We start from the raw sequence: 11851 nt of genomic DNA, 5'->3' as shown, positions 1-11851 counted from the left end.
ACTATGTTCAAAATTCTATCTTTGACTTTGAGAATTCAATTACAATGTGTCTCAATCTGGATTTCTTTGAGTTCATCGTATTTGATGTTGAAACTCGTTGGTAAAGGCAAATATACAGATAAATACAGAACATTGTATTACTGTAATGGTAGTAGGTAGATCACTTTATTCTAACATAAAAGTTAAAAGGCAAAAGTATTAAAAATAGCTATAACTTAAATATGTTAAAAGGCATACAATATAAGTAGATGAAAATTATGGCAACAATAAGAGAGTATGCATGGGAGGAAGAAGTTAAAATATAGGGTTATCATTTTAAATAGACTTATAAATATAAGATTTGTAATGTAATTCCCAAAGTACATACACAAAAATATACCTATAGAAGTTACACACACACAGAAAAGGGAACCAAACCATACCAACACAAACAACAAAATACAAAAGAAGACATCAAGAGAAAAAAATATAAAAGAACTACAAGACTAACAGGAAACAACATAACGGCAATAGGAAATCTTTCTCTATCAATAATTATTTTAAATGTAAATGGTTTAAACTTCCTACTCAAAAGACATACAGTGCCATTCATGACAACATGTATGGACCTAGAGGGTATAATGCTAAGTGAAATAAGTCAGAGAAAGACAAATACCACATGATTTCAGTTATATGTAGAGATTACTTAAATAAACTTAAAAAATTTATATGTAGAATCTAAAAAAACAAAATGAACAAGCAAACAATAACAACAAAAACAGAAACAGACTCATAAATACAGAGTACAAACTGAAGTTTGCCAGAGGGGAGAGGGTGGGAGAATGAGTGAAATAAATGAAGGGGATTAAGAGGTACAAACTTTCAGTTATAATGTAAAGTCATGGGGATGGAAAGTACCGCATGAGGAATAGAGTCAATACTATTGTAATAATTTTGTATGGTGACAGATGGTAACAACACTTGTGGTGAGTATTTCAAAACGTAAATAACTGTCAAATCAACTATATTATACAACTGAAACTAATACAATATTGTATGTAAACTATACTTTTAAAAATTACTGAAAAATGTATACATAAATTTAAAAAGATAATTTTAAACCATAGCACAATAAAAACATAAGATAAAAGGAATTGAGTAGAGTTGCATGCACTGACCTAGTAGATCTCCAGGACTTATTACTATGTGTAAAAAAAATAGAAAAAATATGTATACTATGAACAAAAACATAGAGTGGCTGAACAAATTTTTAAAAGACACACTTTATGCTTTCTATAAAAACTCATTTTAAGTTTAAGGACACTCTTAGACTGAAAGTGAAGGGATGGTAAAATGCATTCCACACAAATGGTAACCAAAAAAGAGCAGAGGTAGTTTTCCGATATCACACAAAATAAACTTTAAATTGAAAACTGTTACAAGAGATAAAGAAGAATGTTATATAATGATAAAAGGGTCAATCACCATGAAGATATAATAATTATAAATACATATGCACCCAACATTAGAGAACCTAAATATATAAAGCAAAAGTTAATATAACTGAACATTCAAAGAACTGAAAAAACATTAATAGAACTGAATTTACTTCTATTTTAATAGAAACAGCAATACAATAATGGTAGGTGATTTCAATACCTAAATTTCAATAATGAATAGAATGTCAGAGAGAAAATCAATAAGGAAACAGAGAACTTAAATAATAGTATAGACAAAATGGACCTAAAGGACATATACAGAACACTCCACTCTAGAGCAACAGAATAAATTCTTTTCAAGTGAACACAGACCTTTCCTCAGGATAAATCATGTTAGGTCACAAGACAAGTCTTAATAATTTCAAGAATACTGATGTCATACCAACTATCTTTTCCAACCACAATAAAATGAAACTAGAAATTGACAGAAGAAAAAGTGGAAAATTTATAGATATGTAAATTTTAAACAATCTACTCCTGAACAAAGAAAAAAGAAAAAAGGTCAAAGAAAAAATCAAAAAGGAAATTAGAAAATACCTTGAAACAAATAAAAATGAAAACACAACATACCAAAACTTAGGGGATGGAACAAAAACAATACTAAGAAAGAAGTTCATAGAAATAAATGCTTATATTTAAAAAAGAAGATATCAAATAAATAATCTAACTTCACATCCCCAGGAGCTAAGAGGAGAACAAACTAAGTGGAAGGAAGAAAATAACAAACATTAAAATAGAAATAAATAAAAAATAGAAAAAGATCAGAGTTTGATTTTTGAAAAGATAAATAAAATCAACAAACCATTAAACTAAGAAAAAAGAGAGAAGACCCAAATAAACAAAATCATATATGAAGGAAGAGACATTACAACTGGTGGCACAGGGAAAAACAAGAATCATAAAACACTACCTTGAACAGTTACACACCAGCAAACTGTATAATTCAGAAGAAATGGATTAATTCCAAGAAACATATAACATACCAAGACTACATTAGGAAGAAACAGAAAGTCTGAACAGACCCATACCTACTATGGAAATTGAATCCTCAATCAAAATCAAAACTTTTCCTATAAAGAAAAGGTCAGGATTAGATGGCTTCACTGATGAATTCTACTAAATATTTAAAGAATGCCAACCCTTCTCAAATGCTTCCAAAAATCAAAGAGGAGGAAACACTTCCAAACTCATGAGGCCACCATTATTGTGACACAAGAGCAAAGACAACACAAGAAAAGAAAGTGACAAACCAATAACCTGATTTATATATGCAAAAATCCTCCACAAATTAGCAAACTGAACCTAATAGCATATTAAAAGGATCACATACCACATCTAAGTGGGATTTATCCCTGAAATGTGAGGCTGGTTCACCATAAGAAAATCAATTAATGTGATACAACATATTAACAGAACAAAAAATAAAAAACACATAATCATCTCAATAGAAGAAGAAAAAGCATCTGACATGATTCAACATCTTTTCAGGATAAAACTCCCAACAAACTAAGAATTGAAAGAATGTACCACAACACAATAGAGGTCATACATGAAAAGCCCAAAGCAAACATTATACTCCATGGTGAAAAAAAATAGAATGTTTCCCTCTAAGATCAGAAAAAATACCCAGTCTTGCCCTTTCTATTGAAAAGTTTATTGGAATTCCTAGCCAGACATATTAGGTGAGAAAAATTTTAAAATGCATCTAAGTCAGAGAGAAAGAAAGGTAAAATTGCTCCTGTTTGCAGACAACAGGATCTTATACATAGAAAACCCTGAAGACTCCATTAAAAAAAAAAAAAATCCCTTAGAACTAATACATAAATCCAATAAAGCTGCAGGATACAAAATCAAATACAAAAATCAGTTTCATTTCTATACACTAATACCTCACTATCCGAAAAGGAAATTAGGGAAACCCTATTTACAACAGCACCAAAAAGAATTAAATACTTACAAATCAATTTAACTAAGGAAGTGAAAGACTTGTATTTGAGAACTCAAAACACTGATGAAAGAAATTAAAGAAGATACATTGGAAAGATATGCTGTGTTCATGGATAGATTGGATATTGTTAAAATGTCCATATTACCCAAAATAATCTACAGATTCAATGCAATCCCTACCAAATTCCAGTAGCATTTTTTTTACAGAAATAGAAAAAACAATTCTATAATTCATATGGAACCACAAAAGACCATAAACAGCCAAATCAGTCCTGAGAAAAAAGAACAAAGCTAGAGGCATCACACTTCCTATTTCAAAATATATTACAAAATTACCATAATCAAAATTAGTCTCATACTGCATAAAAATAGATATATAAACCAACAGAACAGACTAGAGAGCCCCAAAATAAAATCATACATATATGGCGAACTAATCTTTGACAAGGGTATCAAGAAGACAATGGGGAAAGGATAGTCTCTTCAATAAATGGTGCTGGGAAAACTGACATCTGCAAGCAAAAGAACAAACCTGGACCCAAACCTTATACCACTCACAAAAATTAACTTGAAATGGATTAAGATTTAAATGTAAGACCTAAAACCATAACAAAGCATAGGGAAAAATTTCCTTGACACTGGTCTTGACAATGATTTTTTTGGATATGATACAAAAAGCACAGACAATAAAAGCAAAAACAGACAAGTGAAAACTACGTTCCTGGACAACACTGACCCATCATCAATCATACTGTACATTTAAAAATTCATTAAGAGGGTACATCTCAAGTTAAGTATTCTTACTATAATAAAATAAATTTAAAAAAAATAAAATAATGTTTGGCCCTCTGTGCTTAGTAATTATTAGATATCATTGCCTGGAATTCCAAAAATGTTATGGCTCCATTTTTTGTTTTAAAAATTAGCAAAACCCTACCAACATCTCATAGCATTGTTTTTTTGTGTGTAAAATTTAAGTAAAATCAACTAGATCTTCAAGCTGCATGCAGCCTGGACCAAATGTAGTATGTTCTCTGAAAATAACTACTCTCCATATCTCTACCTCCTGACTCACATACAGTTTTCTTTAGTCCATGCATCTGCAGTAAAGATAGACGAAAAGACTAGACATTAGGAAATGGTACCTTTCAAAGGCTTGAAGAAAATTTAGAACCATGAAAGTATTTATTTATTGCTAACTACTCTGCTTTTGTCTTTTTCCTGACTATACAACTCAGTTGCAGACCATGCACACTCAGACTTGTTTTTCATTAAAAGGAATCAAGAATAAATCAACAAATAGTGGAGGTCCCGTTGGAAGAACTGGTGCTCTGTGTATGCCAACCCTTATATTGGTATTAATGTTTTCCACATTCCCTTTTTCCCTTATGTTGCACCCCTTTTTCCTGATTTTGGATATGCTAGTGGATTCCATCCATCTTACTTTAACTTCTTGACTTTATCTTGTTATGTTACTCCTCTGCTCAAAATCCTCCAAAGAATTTTTACTTCACTCAAAGTAAAAGACAAAACTCTGGAAATGACCGATAGGGCCCTACAGAGTATTCTGGACAGGTTACCTCTCAGATGTCAGCTCCTACTACTCCTGCTGGATCATTCCATTGTAGTAGCCATGCTGGTCTACTCATTCTCCAGCATCCAAGGCATTTCTGCCTCAGGGTCCGTTGTACTTTCAGCTTCTTTACCTGCAATGCTCTTCCCATATCACTCCTGCATTTCCTTCAGATATTTATTTAAATTTCACTTCACTTTCTTACGCTACTCATACTTTCATCCCCTTTTCCTTTTTCTTTTTAACTCTTTAACCCTAATCATTACTATCAGCTTTCCCCTCTCCCTAACTAGAATGAAAGACCTACAAAAGTAGGGGATTTTGCTTAGTTCATTTCCCCTTGAATCCCCTAGAAATGTGCCTGGCCCGCAATAGATCCTCAATAAGCATCTGTTGAGCACATTAATGACTACCAGAATGCGTATCTTTTTTTTTTTTTTTTTAAGATTTTATTTATTTGACAGAGAGAGAGATAGCGAGAGCAGGAACACAAGCAGGGGAGTGGGAGAGGGAGAAGCAGGCTTCCCGCTGAGCAGGGAGCCTGATGTGGGGCTCGATCCCAGGACCCTGGGATCATGACCTGAGCCGAAGGCAGACGCGAAACGACTGAGCCACCCAGGCACCCCCAGAATGCGTATCTTTCAGCTGCTGAACTTATTTTCTTGAGGACTGAGGCACTGCTCTCTCTGTAACCTCTGAGTGCTCTTTAACTTAGCCTTCTTTAATACAAGTCTCTGACCTACCACTTTCATTAACTTTTCCATTCTTTGGAACTAGTCTGTTGGACCTCTGGTAATATACAATCTTCTCAGAAAAAAATCAAACTGGACTTTAAGTGGAGGATCCATGGATAGACAGATTTGTTCCCATCTCTTCATCATCATCCCTCACAATTTTTCACTTAATTATGGGCATTATTCTGCTCTTCAGGAGAGTCTAGATCTGAGAAGATGAAGTAAACTAAGAGGAATATATGGATTCAAATGCATTGACAATAATTATATATGTTATATCTCATATGTCTATATCTCATATATATCACACTTCAATATTAAAAAGTGATTTCATGAGGAAACTGAGACTCAAAACTTGAACCTGATTTCCAAAAATCAAGTTCTGCGGCAGAGATCATCTATGTTCTTCCTATCCTACCACACTTCTCTCACAACCGAAATTAGACCCAAATCAAAATATCATGAATACTCACAAATGCACAGACAATAGAGTTAAAATGTGGTGGCAACTGGTTTTGCATCAATGAACATAAATTAAGCAAAATAATTATAGTGTTGCCTTTTCCACTTTATTGTCAAGCCATTTTAAATTAATAGGCAATAAGTTGAAACAAGCAAGCAAGATGGCCTCCTCAACACAGGAATCTGCACATGACACAGGGTAAAATTAAATACCTTACAAATATAAGCCCAAGGTTGTTTTCCAAAGTGCTGCCATTCAGTTCCATCAACTTGCACATTTGTCATAAAACACTTGAGAGCAATATTTGAAATGTATCAGATGAACCTCGTCAAATTCTCACAGATGAACCCATAGACAGGAAGAAACCATTTTCCTTTCCATCACAAAAATGTTACAATATTCCCCAAATATGTTCATTTGTTCCCACCTCCTTTTAAAAGAACATAGTCACTTACAGCATCCTAAAAGTAGATTCTTTAGGAAAGGCCATATTGGGGGACAGGGGCTAGAAGGATGCAACTGACTGTGTCTACAGAGAGAAAAAGGAAACAAGAGTAGTGAGAGCAAAGGGCGCTTGCTGATCACAGCTCTCAACAGCTTCATTTCAAAACCATTAGGGGAAGACTGGGGATAGATTTCTGAACACTTGAGGGATCCAACAGGACTACACAGCAAACAGAAACATCACGCTATTTTTACTTTTTCTGGCCTTTATTTTTGTGAAAGCCATTTCCTCCCAACTGTAATTTTCAATTTGAAACCCTTTGAAATTTCTGTCACAGCATTTCTTTTGATATAAATGACATAACTAGGAGATACCCAGTAATTTCTATCACATATTAGCCTCTGTGATTCAAAATGATCTGATTTTCCCTAAGCAGTGGATTTAAACATTTTTTTAAAATTTAAATGCTGTTTGAATGAAATTAAATGATTAAAATTATTTAAATGATTAAAATCTATTTTCACTCTTTCTAAAACAACTTCAGACAAATTTCTGTACCCCAAAATGACAGCCAGACAACTTGGAGTTTTCACTATATATATTCAGAAGTAATTGCAACAAAGGCTACATGGAGCCCAAAGTGGTAATTAAAACATGTAAAGGATAGTCACACCTTGATTTTAATTTCCTGGTAAATTAAAGGGTCTGCCCATGCACGTAGCATTGCATTACAGCTACAACCATTTACAATCTTAGATTGTCTCATTTAGTGTGTCTACTGTGCTATTGATATCTTACTCCTTTAGGCATACCCCACTCGTGAGTTCTGATTTCTCTGAAGCTCTGGTGAAAGTTCTTACAATTCTATTACCTAATTTCCTCTCCTAATACTCTCACCAAAGTCCATGAGTACTGTGTCCAGAGAAGCTTTATATTCCCATTCACCTTCATCTCCAAATTTCAAAATTGTTAAATATATTTGCTGACTAATCCTCTCCCTATCACAATATATGCCTTTACCCCTCTTCCACAAGTATTACTTTATGAACACTGTCTAAAATGAAAATACATGTTTTCATGCAAATACATGTATTACAGAATTGAATGAAACAAGTGAGAAGTATGTGGTAGTGCTAGTGGATGCGAAGGAGCATAGTGGAGGGGAATTCCTCTTCTTATATCAATTTATGAAATGAAAATACTGAAATAATGAATTATTTTGCATGTATATTTGTAAATATTAAAATTAAAATTATATACGTAGACACATCCATCTGTCATGTCTCCATATTTTTTAAGAGAGAATAATTATCAAGTATTTTTCCAGATGGCACAATTAATCAATGTGTCTACATTTGTCTTATTCCCACAATTTTAGGACTGATTAGTCAAGATTTGATGGCATGAAAGCCAAAGCTGTCACTCAAGTGGATGTTTTAGAAGTCTGTTGTGCCTCGGAATAAGAGTTTTGACCCTGAAATCCTGGGTCTGGGGGCACCCGGGATAGGACATAAAATTCTCTTAAGCCACACATGTCCAATTTCTCTGGTGTAAATTAAATCTTATAAGAAATCTGGCAGCTGTATTTCCAACCTTCAAAAAAACTTCTCAGAAGAAATCTAGGACATAGGGCTTTTACTGGTTGTGACAAGTAACTCATTTACTACTGTAACCAAAATGGCAAGTGAGGATAATATACAATACTTAAAAATAAATAGACCAGCCTTATAGAAAAGATACTTATACTTAATAATTTGGCCAGAAAAAAAACTAAAGAGATTGAGAAGATTAGTGTGCTTGTTTGTTTTAATGCTTTTGTGTTTTGTCCCTGCAGACCACTGAGATGCTGAGTCTGTCTGGTCAGTTTGCTGATCTGGAAGGCATTTTCTCTAGACTCTGTGGCAGTGTTGTTGTTGTTATTGTTGTTGTTTTCTGCAGCTTTTTATCTTTTCTAAAGTTTGTACTGACACTGTATAAATTTATCCAAATGTTGTCACCATGAGAATACTGGGTTTTATACACAGAGGTATAACAGGCTTCCAAAAGAAGAGGAAGTAGGGGAATATAGCCATGCCTTAAGATTTATAAAACCCAATGCTGAGTAGCTCCCAGCAGATGTGCAAGATGACCTTCAGGAGTCAGATTGTTTCATGGGCATGCAAAGACTGACTAACATATTTAACACAGATTTAAAGAAAACAATGTGTAACTTAAAAAGATTATTGGTCAGCTCTGGAAAAGATAAAAGGGGAGGCCTGGTGACAAATATTGGCATGGTCCATGCCACATACAATTGAGGTCTAGGAAAGAAGCCACTACCTTAGTTTTTAATTATGATGACCCCACCATCCTCACTGTGAGGTTGCACAAATAGGATCATACTTGGTATAGGTTAGACATTGTTCTACTAAATATTTCATATGCTGCATTATTTAATATGAAGTTAGTTACTATCACCATCCCCATTTTACTAATGAGCACATTACAGTTTAGAGAAGTTTAATTTGTCTAGGGCATCCCAGCTAGTAATTGCTTAGGCTGAGATTTGACAGGTGAATCCAAGAGCCTCTGCACTATACTATACTATCTAAATTTTGCCCAATGCCACTTAACTTCAATCCAGTCTTCTTGTTCTCATTCTATACTCATCAAATGACTTTGTATCTAATTTTTGGCTTGGAATGTCTTTATTTTAGACATAATATTCCAGCTTTTGTTATGGTTATGTATGGAGGGTAAATTGATGGAATTGACATTCCGGTTTCACATAGCAATCACATGAGCTTGGTTACTGAGAGGCCCTAAGGACAGATGGGTTTGTTCTCAGTAGATGACAAAACTAGGTTTTTAGGGCTGCATGTTTACTAAATGATGATCAAATTAATTGGGTCAAGCAGGTTTCCAACAGAGGAAAACCAGGTATAAGAGACAAACCAAGAAATGAATTAGTTAATGGTTCAGATTTTAGTCAGAAAGGAAGAATAAAGGGAAATATAGAGGTCTAACTAGAAGAAAAAGGAAGAAAAGCTGATGGAGAGGCTGAAGGCTACCCAAGATAGGTCTTCTAAATGACACACTCACTTTGAATTTTTTTGTTCAAGCTGTAACATGGCCGTGCGTGACCTGGTGCGCTCCATCTTCCTGTGCAACATGCACCCGTTCCACGCCCACCTGCCGTGGCGCCGCAACCTGTCAGACCTGTCCCAGCACTGCGCCCACAGCCCGCCTGCAGAGCCTCCCCCGCGGCGCCGTCAGCAGCAAGGCCCTGTATCAGCCGCCATTGGAACGGCGGCCCTTCGGCCTGGCGCAGGAGGCCTGCCGCTCCTACAGACACGTGGTGCTCAACAAAGTGCACTTCTTCAACCTGCAGGGGCTCTCTCGCTGCTCAGCCATCCCAAGCCTAACCGACGAACCCTGTACCTGGTGCTGAAGTCCTGGGCCGTGCTGCGCTTCGCACGCCACTGGCACGTGACGACAGCATCCTGTTGGGCACCAATGGCACGCGCGTGGAGGCTGACCCCTGCCTCCGCGTGGTGCGTGAGGTGTGCGCAGCCAAGTGAGCATTGCTAAGGCCGCCGCGCTCAAGGTGCTGCCCTTCCTGAGCTTCACGCTGCAGCTGGAGGCCTGGATCCACAACATCACCTACGGCTATGGGCGTGGCATGCAGCACGAGGCCAGGACTGCATCCAGGCACTCGCTCAACATCTCCCAGGTCTGGCCCCACGCGCTGCTCTTCGCCAAGGTCCACCGCGTGCCGAAGCTGTGTCCTGGCGCGTAGCAGCTTCTGGGGTACCAGCCTATGTCCTCTGAAGGGAAGCAGGGCGACCTTGGCCTGGATCTGGTGCTGCCGCTGGGGCTGAGCTGCTTCAGCTGGCCACCGCCCACAGCTGCCCGCCCCCAGGTCTTAGCAGAGGCCCCCCAGTTCTGGTGGTAGGGAGGACGTTGGGGCACACAGGGTTCAGGCTGCTATTGGAGGGGCCCCAGAGTTTGGGTGTCCTCCCCTGTAGTAGGAACAGACTGAGTCCCCAAAATCCGTGTTTCTTTCTCTTTGCTTCTAGATTTCTCCCTTGAGTACTGTTTAGGAGTTGGGTTCCCATCAGGCACAGTCTTCATGGAAAGCAAAACCATGTCCCCCTTTCCTCTGGGCACAGAGAGTAAGTTCAGACAACTCGGCTCCTACTCAAAGGCTTTCTTCCCAAGTTTCTCCTCTCTTGGGATGCAGCATCCAGCAGCTAAGAAGGAGGACCCAACACCATTTGGGAGCAGAGGGGCACTGTGATGAGCTGGCTCTGCAGTCTGTACATCCCCTCCCCCAACCCCTGCACACACACTGGACTCCATTCCACCCATGCCTGGGCACCACACTCCATCAGAGCCATTGCATTTATATTCACCTATATCTTGCATCAGGAAATCAGACAAGATGCCTCTCATCTTGTGGTCTCCCCTTAGCCTCTATCTGCCCTATCTTCCAGGAGCCCACGTACCCCCATTACCTGCCCAGGTAGGTGAACCTTTGATTTGTCCTGACAGGAAAGATCCTACCTACAAAATTAACATAATAATTAATCTGTGTGGGGAAGAAAAAAAAAACAACCTAAAGGAGTAACATAAAGTAGAATATTGGTTGGTTCTCATTGCAATCCTAGTAATTGGCTTTATCCCTAAAATATAACTATGTTAGTATAAAACATGAGATTGGTAGCCAGTGTAAGCCTTAAAGATAACCTTGCAGACTCACAGTGGAACAAAATGAATTGTGAAGCACCATTTTAATTACTGGGATGTTTGATGGAAGAGACAAGAAAAGGACTGAGGAAAGAGAAGAGTCTTCAGCCAAGAAAGACACTCAGTTTTTCTGACTTAAGCCATGAATGTCTATGTAGAACAGTGAGTCATTGCAGGCTTTACACAGTATATTCACAGGAATTCTCAAGCATTTATTTTCCAGTTCCTACATTTTATGATTTGGTAGATTCACAGTTAGAAACAAAAGGAAGAGTAGTGTGAACAATAAAAATAAACTCGGGGCTGCTGAGTGGCTCAGTCAGTTAAGCTCCAACTCTTGATTTCAGCTCAGGTCATGATCTCAGGGTGGTGAGATGGAGCTCTGTGTAGGGCTCTGTGCTCAGCAGGGAGTCTGCTTCCCTCCTCTCCCTCAGCCCCTCCCCCATGCTCACTCTCTCAAAAATAAATAAAAATAAATCTTAA

At 37.2% G+C, this 11851-nt stretch overlaps 1 pseudogene; it reads left to right on the top strand.

The window, feature by feature from the left end:
• The first annotated feature begins 9396 nt into the window (after positions 1 to 9396).
• LOC102744470 (carbohydrate sulfotransferase 6-like) lies at positions 9397 to 11045 on the top strand (annotated as a pseudogene).
• The last annotated feature ends 806 nt before the right edge of the window (positions 11046 to 11851 follow it).

This window comes from Leptonychotes weddellii, chromosome 11, assembly GCF_054177405.1.
Source record: "Leptonychotes weddellii isolate Sample4059 chromosome 11, ASM5417740v2, whole genome shotgun sequence".
In the NCBI taxonomy this organism is placed as follows: domain Eukaryota; kingdom Metazoa; phylum Chordata; class Mammalia; order Carnivora; family Phocidae; genus Leptonychotes; species Leptonychotes weddellii.
This window is presented reverse-complemented; position numbering and strand designations above follow the sequence as displayed.